General features: G+C 45.5%; 1 long non-coding RNA gene across 1 annotated transcript in view; it reads right to left on the bottom strand.

Annotated features, from left to right (window-relative positions):
• The window catches only part of LOC137533831 (uncharacterized), a 36,643-nt gene that overhangs the window by 9,788 nt on the left and 14,559 nt on the right, over positions 1 to 12,296 (bottom strand). Inside the window, exon 2 of the long non-coding RNA XR_011024230.1 lies at positions 9,697 to 9,758. This is a non-coding gene — a long non-coding RNA (uncharacterized lncRNA). The remainder of the gene's footprint in view (positions 1 to 9,696; positions 9,759 to 12,296) is intronic.

Below are 12,296 nucleotides of genomic sequence, written 5' to 3'. Positions count from 1 at the left end.
CTGTCCACGTTTGGATTTCACAGAATTTGTATATAGTATATGCAGAGATAGATGCTCCTGACAGCTCATGGCAGGCTCCATGTTTTTCTGTCAAATGTGTCGTCATGTCCTGCCTGCTTCCTGATCACAGATAAGCTCCTACTTGAACAACACAGTGTGCAGTGAATATTAATGAGCCATGTGGCTAGGAACAATAGCTGACTCCTGCAGAGTACTCTGCCCCGAGATTTATCAGTGCTACACGCTAGACTGATTACAAGCTTCTGTAACGTCTCATTAGCAGCCGAGGGGAGGGCCCCAGAATGCTTTGCAGTTTTGTATGCGGCTTGCGTCTTTATGGGTCTATAACAGACTTGCTGATAAGCACACATCAAAGGTAACGGAGATTTTTATCTTCACTAATGGCTTTTGAGCTTCCTTCTAAACTGTTTAACACAGGAGAATAGAGGTTTAAATTAGCTTCTGCAGCCTGACAGTTACTCTTTAAGGACCAGAGCCTTTTTCTCCATTCAGACCACTGCAGCTTTCACGGTTTATTGCTCGGTCATACAACCTACCACCTAAAGGAATTTTACCTCCTTTTCTTGTCACTAATACAGCTTTCTTTTGGTGCTATTTGATTGCTACTGCGAGTTTTACTTTTTATTATATTCATCAAAAAATACATGAATTTTGTCAAAAAAATGACTTTTTTAACTTTCTGTGCTGACATTTTTCAAATAAAGTAAAATTTCCTATACATTTGAGCACGAAAGTTATTCTGCTACATGTCTTTGATTAAAAAAAAAACATTCAGTGCATATTTATTGGATTGGGTAAAAGTTATAGCGTTTACAAACTATGATGCCAAAAGTGAATTTCCCAGTTTCAAGCATCTCTGACTTTTCTGCGCACCTGTCAGGTTTCATGAGGGGCTAAAATTCCAGGATAGTACAAATACCCCCCAAATGACCCCATTTTGGAAAGAAGACATCCCAAAGTATTCAGTGAGAGGCATGGTGAGTTCATAGAAGATTTTATTTTATGTCACAAGTTAGCGGAAAATGACACTTTGTGACAAAAAAAAAAAAAGAGTTTCCATTTCTTCTAACTTGCGACAAAAAAAAAAATGAAATCTGCCACGGACTCACTATGCTCCTCTCTGAATACCTTGAAGTGTCTTCTTTCTAAAATGGGGTCATTTGTGGGGTTCCTATATTGCCCTGGCATTTTAGGGGCCCTAAACCGTGAGGAGTAGTCTTGAAACCAAATGTCGCAAAATGACCTGTGAAATCCTAAAGGTACTCATTGGACTTTGGGCCCCTTAGCGCACTTAGGGTGCAAAAAAGTGCCACACATGTGGTACCGCCGTACTCAGGAGAAGTAGTATAATGTGTTTTGGGGTGTATTTTTACACATACCCATGCTGGGTGGGAGAAATATCTCTGTAAATGACAATTGTTTGATTTTTTTTACACACAATTGTCCATTTACAGAGAGATTTCTCCCACCCAGCATGGGTATGTGTAAAAATACACCCCAAAACACAATATACTACTTCTTCTGAGTACGGCGATACCACATGTGTGACACTTTTTTACAACCTAGGTGCGCTAAGGGGCCTAACGTCCTATTCACAGGTCATTTTGAGGCATTTGGATTCTAGACTACTCCTCACGGTTTAGGGCCCCTAAAATGCCAGGGCAGTATAGGAACCCCACAAGTGACCCTATTTTAGAAAGAAGACACCCCAAGGTATTCTGTTAGGAGTATGGTGAGTTCATAGAAGATTTTTTTTTTTGTCACAAGTTAGCGGAAAATGACACTTTGTGAAAAAAAAAACAATCCATATCAATTTCCGCTTACTTGTGACAAAAAATAAAATCTTCTATGAACTCATCATACACCTAACAGAATACCTTGGGGTGTCTTCTTTCTAAAATGGGGTCACTTGTGGGGTTCCTATATTGCCCTGGCATTTTAGGGGCCCTAAACCGTGAGGAGTAGTCTTGAACCCAAATGTCTCAAAATGACCTGTGAAATCCTAAAGGTACTCATTGGACTTTGGGCCCCTTAGCACAGTTAGGCTGCAAAAAAGTGTCACACATGTGGTATCGCCGTACTCAGAAGAAGTAGTATAATGTGTTTTGTGGTGTATTTTTACATATAACCATGCTGGGTGGGAGAAATATCTCTGTACATGACACATTTTTGATTTTTTTTACACACAGTTGTCCATTTACAGAGAGATTTCTCCCACCCAGCATGGGTATGTGTAAAAATACACCACAAAACACATTATACTACTTCTCCTGAGTATGGCGATACCACATGTGTGACACTTTTTTGCAGCCTAGGTGCGCTAAGGGGCCCAACGTCCTATTCACAGGTCATTTTGAGGCATTTGTTTTCTAGACTACTCCTCACGGTTTAGGGCCCCTAAAATGCCAGGGCAGTATAGGAACCCCACAAGTGACCCCATTTTAGAAAGAAGACACCCCAAGGTATTCCGTTAGGGGTATGGTGAGTTCATAGAAGATTTTATTTTTTGTCACAAGATAGTGAAAAATGACACTTTGTGAAAAAAACTATAAAAATCCAATTTCCGCTAACTTTTGACAATAAATAAAATCTTCTATGAACTCATCATACACCTAACAGAATACCTTGGGGTGTCTTCTTTCTAAAATGGGGTCACTTGTGGGGTTCCTATACTGCCCTGGCATTTTACTGTGAGTAGTCTGGAAACCAAATTTTACTGTGAGTAGTCTGGAAACCAAATTTCTCAAAATGACTGTTCAGGGGTATAAGCATCTGCAAATTTTGATGACAGGTGGTCTGAGGGGGCAAATTTTGTGGAACCGGTCATAAGCAGGGTGGCCTCTTAGATGACAGGATGTATTGGGCCTGATCTGATGGATAGGAGTGCTAGGGGGGTGACAGGAGGTGATTGATGGGTGTCTCAGGGGGCGGTTAGAGGGGAAAATAGATGCAATCAATGCACTGGGGAGGTGATCAGAAGGGGGTCTGAGGGGGATCTGAGGGTTTGGCCGAGTGATCAGGAGCCCACACGGGGCAAATTAGGGCCTGATCTGATGGGTAGGTGTGCTAGGGGGTGACAGGAGGTGATTGATGGGTGTCTCAAGGTGTGATTAGAGGGGTGAAATAGATGCAAGCAATGCACTAGCGAGGTGATCAGGGCTGGGGTCTGAGGGCGTTCTGAGGTGTGGGCGGGTGATTGGGTGCCCGCAAGGGGCAGATTAGGGTCTGATCTGATGGGTAACAGTGACAGGTGGTGATAGGGGGTGATTGATGGGTAATTAGTGGGTGTTTAGAGGAGAGAAGAGATGTAAACACTGCACTTGGGAGGTGATCTGATGTCGGATCTGCGGGCGATCTATTGGTGTGGGTTAGCAAATAGGGATCACCTAAATCATAAAAAACTCACAAGTGTTGCCTCACACTTCCTATTCCATCATCAGGGAAAAACAACAGGTTTACACGTTGTTGCCTTGGAGAGCATAAAGATCGGCTCTAGAGGGGGTGATGTGACCAAGCGTTTGCTACAAAAAGAATTGAGATGGATTTACCAGATGGGGAGCAGAGCCCCTAGAGGTCTAAATGAGGAATTCTCCTTTAAATCATTCCTTGGGTAAGTATGTGTTAGACAATGATTATTATCGTTGGGCACAGTTGGCATATGCACATACAGGTATAACACATCCAAATTTTCATAACTTTTATTGTCCACTTTTGGAGAAAATAAGTGAACGTGGTTCTGCGGAAGTGAGCGCAGATTACCACGACATATTATTTCTCCTTTCCTTTAATCTCTGCGGAGGTAAGCGCAGACCACTTTGATGATTTTCTTCACTTTGCATGGGTGTAGTGGTTGTGGCCTCTGGTGAGTGGACCACAACCACTTATTTTGTTTACACATATTATTTCACGTATGTGAGCACGTGTGTATATATATATATATATATATACACATACACACTAACTCTATTTGATTAGGCATGGTCTGGGACGGTCCGAGGTAAGGGACTGAACAGATCCTAAGAAAACCAATAATATGTTTGACACATGGTGGTCACTCTTTATTATATCACAAACGGCCGTGCTGCCTTCAATGTGTTCTGCTCTTTTTGTAAATCATTAAAGTGAACATGCTATTTTGACACAATCTTTCATTTAGATCCTTCAGGACCCGGGAAGCATGCTCACGGCCATCCCAATGCATAATGATCATTGCCTCCATAATGGCATCAATAGAAGAACAACCTGTTGAATGGCTACCTGATCAATTACATCTCTTCTCTCCTCGACTCCTATCTTCCCCTATTTCAAACCATGATATTTTTCCTGTTTTCATGCCAAATTTATGGATACACTAACATGTGATGTATGGACGCTATGAATGGTGCCTCTCACATAAGGAGTCCATGGATATTGGAGTTTTGTGTCTATTATATATGATTGTTGTAATGTTTGCCTTTATAATAATTCCTCTTTGGCAGTGTTCGTCTTTCCCTCATCGCGCTGTGCTTTCAGCGATGTGCTCTATGCAGTGTTATAGTGCTTTGTACATATTAGTGATGGGTTTCCTTTTGCAAAAAATTGCAAAAAATTGCTATATTTCACATATATATAATCCTTGTCTAAATTGTAGTATTTTCATATATTATATATTGTATTAGCTTTTCTGCATGTTCTATTATAATGTTCTTTTTAAATTATTGTCTGGGCATTGGAGACATAACAATTATTGACTATACTCCCAAAACTCTATCAGTGTAGAAGGATCTTTTTGTACGGGGTGTGTGCGCACTGGGGAACGGATAGTTCCGGTTTGCGCTCCAACAGTGAGAGGATACGGACTTCCGTACCTCTCATCTACTCCTATGATGATGCACGCATGCGGCGAGACTTCCGCCCTACAATGCGTTCCACACTCATTGATGGATGCGCATGCGGCCTTGGACCCGCATGCGTCACAGTACCTCGCACTGACGTATACCATACGTATGCGGCATCACTTCCGCATACGCTTTATTACCTCCTGCCCATTCAAACCAGCCGCCCAATCAGCTGGCTGGCTTCTCCGAGATTTTAGCTCTTAAGCACACCATTTCCCACAATGCACCGCTCCTGAGGAAGTGGTCTTCTTTGAACCACGCCACGCGTGGAGCGTCTTGTGTGCCTCCCTCCACCCTTACTCCATGGCTGCCTCTCTCTACCATCCTGGGCTATGTATGTATACTCCCTAATACACAGGTACCTAGTTTCCCTATATGCACTGTCCATATATGTTCATATTCACCATTTTTCATGATTCAAGAGCATATTGCTATATCACAGTACCTTTCTGATATTTTCCTCACGGTTGTTATAGGAGATTCTCTATTGGTGGTGTTTATTTTTCTCTATTGATAGTTACTGGCCTAGACCCAGGTCTAACATACCAATGGGGGGTTCTTTGCATGAACCCACTTTGAGTATCGCTTTTGGCAGCCATTAGGGTCCACTTGTTACATAGGAGGTGAGGCACTTGTGATATTGTACCCACATTAAATTGTATTGTGGTGTCTTGTTGTGCATGGCAACTGTTTTAAATGTTTTTATGATGTTTATACAGAATGTTCAATAAAGCTTTGTTATATTCATAATTGGTGGTGCAGCAGTTTGTGCAGGATCGCTTTTGCTTCTTGTTACATAACTATTGGTGTGGGTGGGTGATCAGATTGCCCGCAAGGGGCAGGTTAGGGGCTGATTGATGGGTGGCAGTGACAGGGAGTGATTGATAGGTGATTGACAGGTGATCAGTGGGTTATTACAGGGAATAACAGATGTAAATATTGCACTGGCGAATTGATAAGGGGGGGTCTGAGGGCAATCTGAGCGTGTGGGCGGGTGATTGGGTGCCCGCAAGGGGCAGATTAGGGTCTAATCTGATGGGTAACAGTGACAGGTGGTGATTGATGGGTAATTAGTGGGTGTTTAGAGGAGAGAAGAGATGTAAACACTGCACTTGGGAGGTGATCTGATGTCGGATCTGCGGGCGATCTATTGGTGTGGGTGGGTGATCAGATTGCCCGCAAGGGGCAGGTTAGCGGCTGATTGATGGGTGGCAGTGACAGGGGGTGATTGACGGGTGATTGACAGGTGATCAGGGGGGATAGATGCATACAGTACACGGGGGGGGGGGATCTGGGGAGAATCTGAGGGGCGGGGGGTGATCAGGAGGGAGTAGGGGGCAGATTAGGGACTAAAAAAAAAATTGCGTCGACAGATAGTGACAGGGAGTGATTGATGGGTGATTAAGGGGGTGATTGGGTGCAAACAGTGGTCTGGGGGGTGGGCAGGGGGGGGGGGGGTCTGAGGGGTGCTGTGGGCGATCAGGGGGCAGGGGGGGGAGGAAATCAGTGTGCTTGGGTGCAGACTAGGGTGGCTGCAGCCTGCCCTGGTGGTCCCTCGGACACTGGGACCACCAGGGCAGGAGGCAGCCAGTATAATAGGCTTTGTATACATTACAAAGCCTATTATACAAAGTACATGCGGCGATCCGGGTGCTAGTAACCCGCCGGCGCTTCCGAACGGCCGACGGGTTACAGCGAAGGGGGGGCGGAGCCAGTCCCCGGCGGCTGATCGCGTCACGAATGACACGATCGCCGCATAGCAACGCCCGCAGCCGCCCCCGACGATGGGCGTATTGCGGTCGTTTGGGCCCGGACTTTGCCGCCGCCCATCGGCTGGGGGCGGTCCTTATGTGGTTAAACAGTGGCAGCTTTTGGTGGTGTTGTGTCATCTTGAACGCTACATGAAGCATCCAGCATTGGCTGCAGCCTTGTACTCTAATCTACACTCATTATTCCCCACCCACCACCTCCTACCCTCTGTGGCCTATTTGTGGGGTGATGGTAGTTGCAGCTACTTACCACCCCCTCCTCCCATTCTGTTCAGTGGTTGGGAAAAGGGGGGGGGGGATGTCATGGCTCACAAAGTAAAGGGGTCACTGAGATGAATATGAAGGGTGTTTGGAGGGTGGGTTGCCTTTCTTAATCCCAGATGGGGTGATGGGGAAAAAACAATTTGAGAAAACCAGCTACAACTAGTCAGTCAGTTCATTGAAAACTGTAAACTAGTGTGTTTCATTTGCTGGCTGCCACTTGTACTTCCTGACATAGCAGAGGTTCAAAGATTAGAGACATAAAGCCTCACCTCAGTGCATTCACCAATTCCTCTTCCACCATATGGAATTATCAGGAACATAAACATAAAATTGTAAGAAAAAAAAAAGTAATGAAAAACAAGGTGGGCACATCACTGGCGGATTCAGCTGCCGGGCAGCGCAGTCTACCAACTGCTGAACTAAAAGCAGAACTGAATTTTAAATACCTAAAGTCAGGTACAGTTTATTTGTATTTAATACACTAATAAAATGTACCTGGGGTGAAAATAAATGTAAAAAGTTATAGCTACCTGCTTTATATTATCAGACACTTGGTGGCCCTTCTTGTGACTGGTCTCCCCTCTGTACAGCAGCTGTCCACCCCCCCCCCCCCCCACATATCTGACTGGTTCTAGTCAGAGCAGGACGCATGCCCTGTCCACAACATGCACCCCCATGGATCATGTCCCCAAACAGCTTTGCACAGCAGCCATGGCTAAGTGCATCGTGAGCATGCATGATTCCGAGTAATTAGTAACCACGCATGCCCAGTATGTTCCCGGCAGTGGTTGCTATGCAAGGCCATGTGGAGGAGGAGCACAGAAGAGAGACCTGCCACAAGAAGGGACCACACAGTGTGATAACCTAGCAGGCCGTTTGCTGTTATTTTCATCAGTCCCGAATGAACACCTTCCCTTGCCAGCCAATCAAAGTAGCAACCAGTGCTGTCCCCGTATGCAGGCTGCTGGGGTGTAGGAGGAGCTGAGCTGGGAGTGAAGAAGTTGAGTCCATTGAGAGACGTGCAGAGGGACAGCACAACCAGAATGACAAGAGAAAGAATGAAGAGGACGACGACTGCATGGAGCTCTCCAGCCAGCCTCCACCACTGCCTTCCAGACCAGTCCACCATCTCTCCACTTCATGCCCAAGAGAGTTAAAGGATACTCGAAGCGAAAATAAATGAATGAAATTAACTATTGTATCTATCTTCCTTCTCCTAAAAATAACTTAAGATATATTTTACAGTTTTATTTTATGTTTAAATTTACTTTTTAAATGTTACTGTTTTTTTTTCAATGACACATTCATTGACGTATGCCAAAGCTAAAATCTATGAACTATTGACCCTTTTTATCTCTTTCCTGTTCTCAGAAGCCATTTTCTGCTAGGAAGGGGTTTTATAGTTAGAATTTTCTATCAGTGAGGGTCATACTGTAGTCACTTCCTGTCTGAGTCAGGACTGAGTCAGTCACTTACATATCAGATATTTAACTCTTTCAGGCAGAGAACGGAGAAAAAAGGAATGCAGAATAGTTATTTGTACGCTAGGCACTGTACATACCCATATCTATCTCATGCCACACGTCACTTCGGGTATCCTTTAAGGCAGTGCTGAAATATAATGCAAAATATATACAAATATATACAAAATACTGACACATTGGGCACAATTGTCACATTCTTCACTTAGGGGTGTGCTCAACTTTTGTTGCCAGTGGTTTGGACATGAATGGCTGCGTGTTGAGTTATTTTGATGGAACGGCATATTTACACCATTATACATGCTGTACACTGACTACATTACATCAAAGTGCCATATCTTCAGTATCGTCCCATAAAAAGATTTCATAAAATATTTTATAAAAAAAAGGAGGGTGTACTCAGTTTTGTTATAAAGATGTCAGAATACTCAGAGTTTTAAAGATGTGCATATTCTAGATTGTAAGCCTTTGGGCAGGGTCCTCCTCCTTTTGTGTCCTACCTGATCATGCACCTCTATTACTGTGCACCCATGCTAGGCATTTGAGTGAACCTAACTTGCCTAATCTCCATGCTCTATCCAGTGACTGACTAAGCATTACCTTGTACTCATACTGGGCTGTGTGATCTGGTTTTCTTGTATTCCTGTGTTGTCGTATTGTTGTTTGTCACCCCTAAATATTGTCTGTAACCTAAATTAATGTCCAGAGCTGCGTAATATGTTGGCGCTTTACAAATACAATAAATAATAATAATAATAATAATTCCTTCATTAACCCCCTTGCCGTTCCAATTCTGACGGCAAGGGGGCGGCGCAGCACTTTTTTTTTAAAATCATGTAGCGAGCCCAGGGCTCGCTACATGATAGCCGCTGACAAGCGGTATCCCCCTACCTAGTTCGATCGCCGCAGGCGATCTTTGCAAGCAGGAAATTCCGTTCAGAACGGGATTTCCTGCAGGGGGACGTCAGAGGGAATCCCAATCCACCCCTAAGTGCTTCCTGGCACTGATTGGCCAGGCTGCGCAAGGGGTCTGGAGGGGCGGCACAGCGGGTAGCGGTGAATCGGCGGCGATCGGGATATGCTCGCAGCTAGCAAAGTGCTAGCTGCGTGCAGTAAAAACAAAATTGTGAAAATCGGCCCAGCGGGGCCGGAGAAATCCTTCTGCGCAGGTTACCCCGAGTTGAGCTCGGGATAACCGGCAAGGAGGTTAACCGGTATGTAATCTGGACAAACGAAGAGGTGCACAATGTAATTGTATGTAGAGGCTTGCTAGATAATACTAACCCCAGTTCTGCAATCTTCTTCCAGATACCTGGCTCCATTTTTGGCTTTGGAGCATTGTAGACCTGAGGACACAACACAGACATTGAAATAAGCAGAGCTCAATGTGACATGAAAAATTACCACAAACGTTAAAAAAAATAAAGTTTCCAATGGTTGTCAGAAGGTGGATACCCTCTTATAGCCCCTTTCCACTGTGAACATTTTTCGATTAACAAATATGCTGTAAATCTGATCACGATTCGCAGTGATTTTTAAGTGCAATTTCCTATATGTTGCCACGTGATTTTTCATACAATCGTCACTATGTATGGCTAGAGATGGCCCGAACGGTTCGCCGGCGAACAGTTCCAGGCCAACTTTCGGTGGTTCGCCCCCATAGTGCACCACTAGGGTCAACTTTGACCCTCTACATCACAGTCAGCAGGCACATTGTAGCCAATCAGGCTACACTCCCTCGTGGAGCCACTCCCCCCTTATAAAAGGCAGGCAACGTCAGCCATTTTACTCACTCGTGTGCCTGCAGTAATTAGAGAAGGGACAGCTGTTGCAGACTCTCATAGGGAAAGCTTAGTTAGGCTCTTGTATACTTCTTAGCTTGCTCCTGGCTGATTGTTATTGCTAAGAAAAAGCACCTCACAACAGCTCTTTTGAGAGCTAATCTTGTTCTTGTGATCTAGTCTGTTAGTGTGTTAGTGTGTGTGTGTGTGTGTGTGTGTGTCCCACTGACACTTGTGTTGCATAGACAGCCTTGGTAATTCCTACTGTGTGTGCCACTGCCAGGCCCAGCACATTCAGTGACTACCTGTGTGTGTGACAGGTGCACATTGTAATACCCATTACTGCATATACCTACCTGTTCACAGTGCATCCACCTACCTACGTGAGCTGAGCGCATGCAGTGTCACTGTGCCTGTCCGGTACCTGTCTGTGTGTGACAGGTGTACATTGTAATACCCATCACTGCATATACCTGCCTGCTGTTGTTCACTTCAGTGCACCCACCTACCTACATGAGCTGAGTGCACGCAGTGTCACTGTGCCTGTCTGGTACCTGTCTGTGTGTGACAGGTGCACATTGTGATACCCATCACTGCATATACCTACCTGCTTTTGTTCACTTCAGTGCTCCCACCTACCTACCTACATGAGCTGAGCGCACGCAGTGTCACTGTGCCTGTCCGGTACCTGTCTTTGTGTGACAGGTGCACAATGTAATACCCATTACTGCATATACCTACCTGTTGTTCACTTCAGTGCACCCACCTACCTACATGAGCTGAGTGCACGCAGTGTCACTGTGCCAGTCCGGTACCTGTCTGTGTGTGACAGGTGCACATTGTAATATCGATCACTGCATATACCTACCTGCTGCTGTTCACTTCAGTGCACCCACCTACCTACGTGAGCTGAGCGCACGCAGTGTCACTGTGCCTGTCCGGTACCTGTCTGTGTGTGACAGGTGCACATTGTAATACCGATTACTGCATATACCTACCTGTTCACAGTGCACCCACCTACCTACATGAGTGCACGCAGTGTGATATACCACTCTGTGCATACCTGTTAACTGCACCTGTGCGACTGCACATTGTATTAGTCAAGTCAGTGCATACCTTTCACTTCATCCCCCCCCCCCCCCCCCCCGATATGGGCAAAATGGACAAAACAGGTAGCGGCAGAGGTAGAGGCAGACCCAGAGGAAGGCCACCTGGCAGGTCTGTGCGAGGTTGTGTTGATGTGATTTACGTGTGGCCCTGGCCCAAAGTACAGTGCTCAGAAGAAGACATGTCCCATCAACTCCCAAGATTGTCAGGGCGTGGTTGACTATTTAACGCAGAACACCTCATCTTCCGCAGTCACCAGCGCTACTACAAGCACCAAATCCGCTGCATTTGACACTTTGCAGTGGTTAATTGGTGGGGAATTAACTGATTCACAGTCATCATTGTTACAACCAGATGAAGGCGCTAAGCAAGTTACACCACCTCATATGTCTGAGTTAGGCGGTGACGCTATGGACGTAACGTGTGAGGAGGAGGATGATGAAGTACCTGCTGTTGGTGCAGTTTTGGAGGTGTCTGAGGCAAGCGAAGCTGGGCAGGATGATGATGATGACGATGATACGGATACCACATGGGATCTTAAGAGACAAGATGGCCAAGGGGACAGTTCAGAGGGGGAGCCAGAGAGGAGTAGGAGGAGACGAGTTGTTGAAAGAAGGAGGGGGAGCTCATCGTCAGAAACAGCTGGTGGCAGTGTCCAGCGCCAGCCAACATGCCCTTCAATGTCAGCTGCTGATGCCACCATAGTGCCATCACCCCAGGGGAGCTCAGCGGTTTGGACATTTTTTAGTGTGTCTGCCGTAGATCAGAGCAATGCCATCTGTTCTCTCTGCCTCCAAAAATTGAGCCGTGGAAAGGCCAACACCCACGTAGGGACAACTGCCTTACGAAGGCACCTGCAGAAAAGGCACAAACTGCAATGGGAAGAGCACCTAAGCAAAAGCAGCACACAAAAGCAAAGCCACCCTCCTTCTCCTCTTCCTCCTTCAGGTGCAGTATCTTCAGCTGATTTCTCCCTTGCACCTTCACTGCCACCCT

The sequence above is a fragment of the Hyperolius riggenbachi genome, chromosome 10 (genome assembly GCF_040937935.1).
Source record: "Hyperolius riggenbachi isolate aHypRig1 chromosome 10, aHypRig1.pri, whole genome shotgun sequence".
Classification (NCBI taxonomy): domain Eukaryota; kingdom Metazoa; phylum Chordata; class Amphibia; order Anura; family Hyperoliidae; genus Hyperolius; species Hyperolius riggenbachi.
The sequence above is the reverse complement of the archived record's forward strand: the minus strand, read 5'-3'. Positions and strand labels throughout refer to the sequence as shown.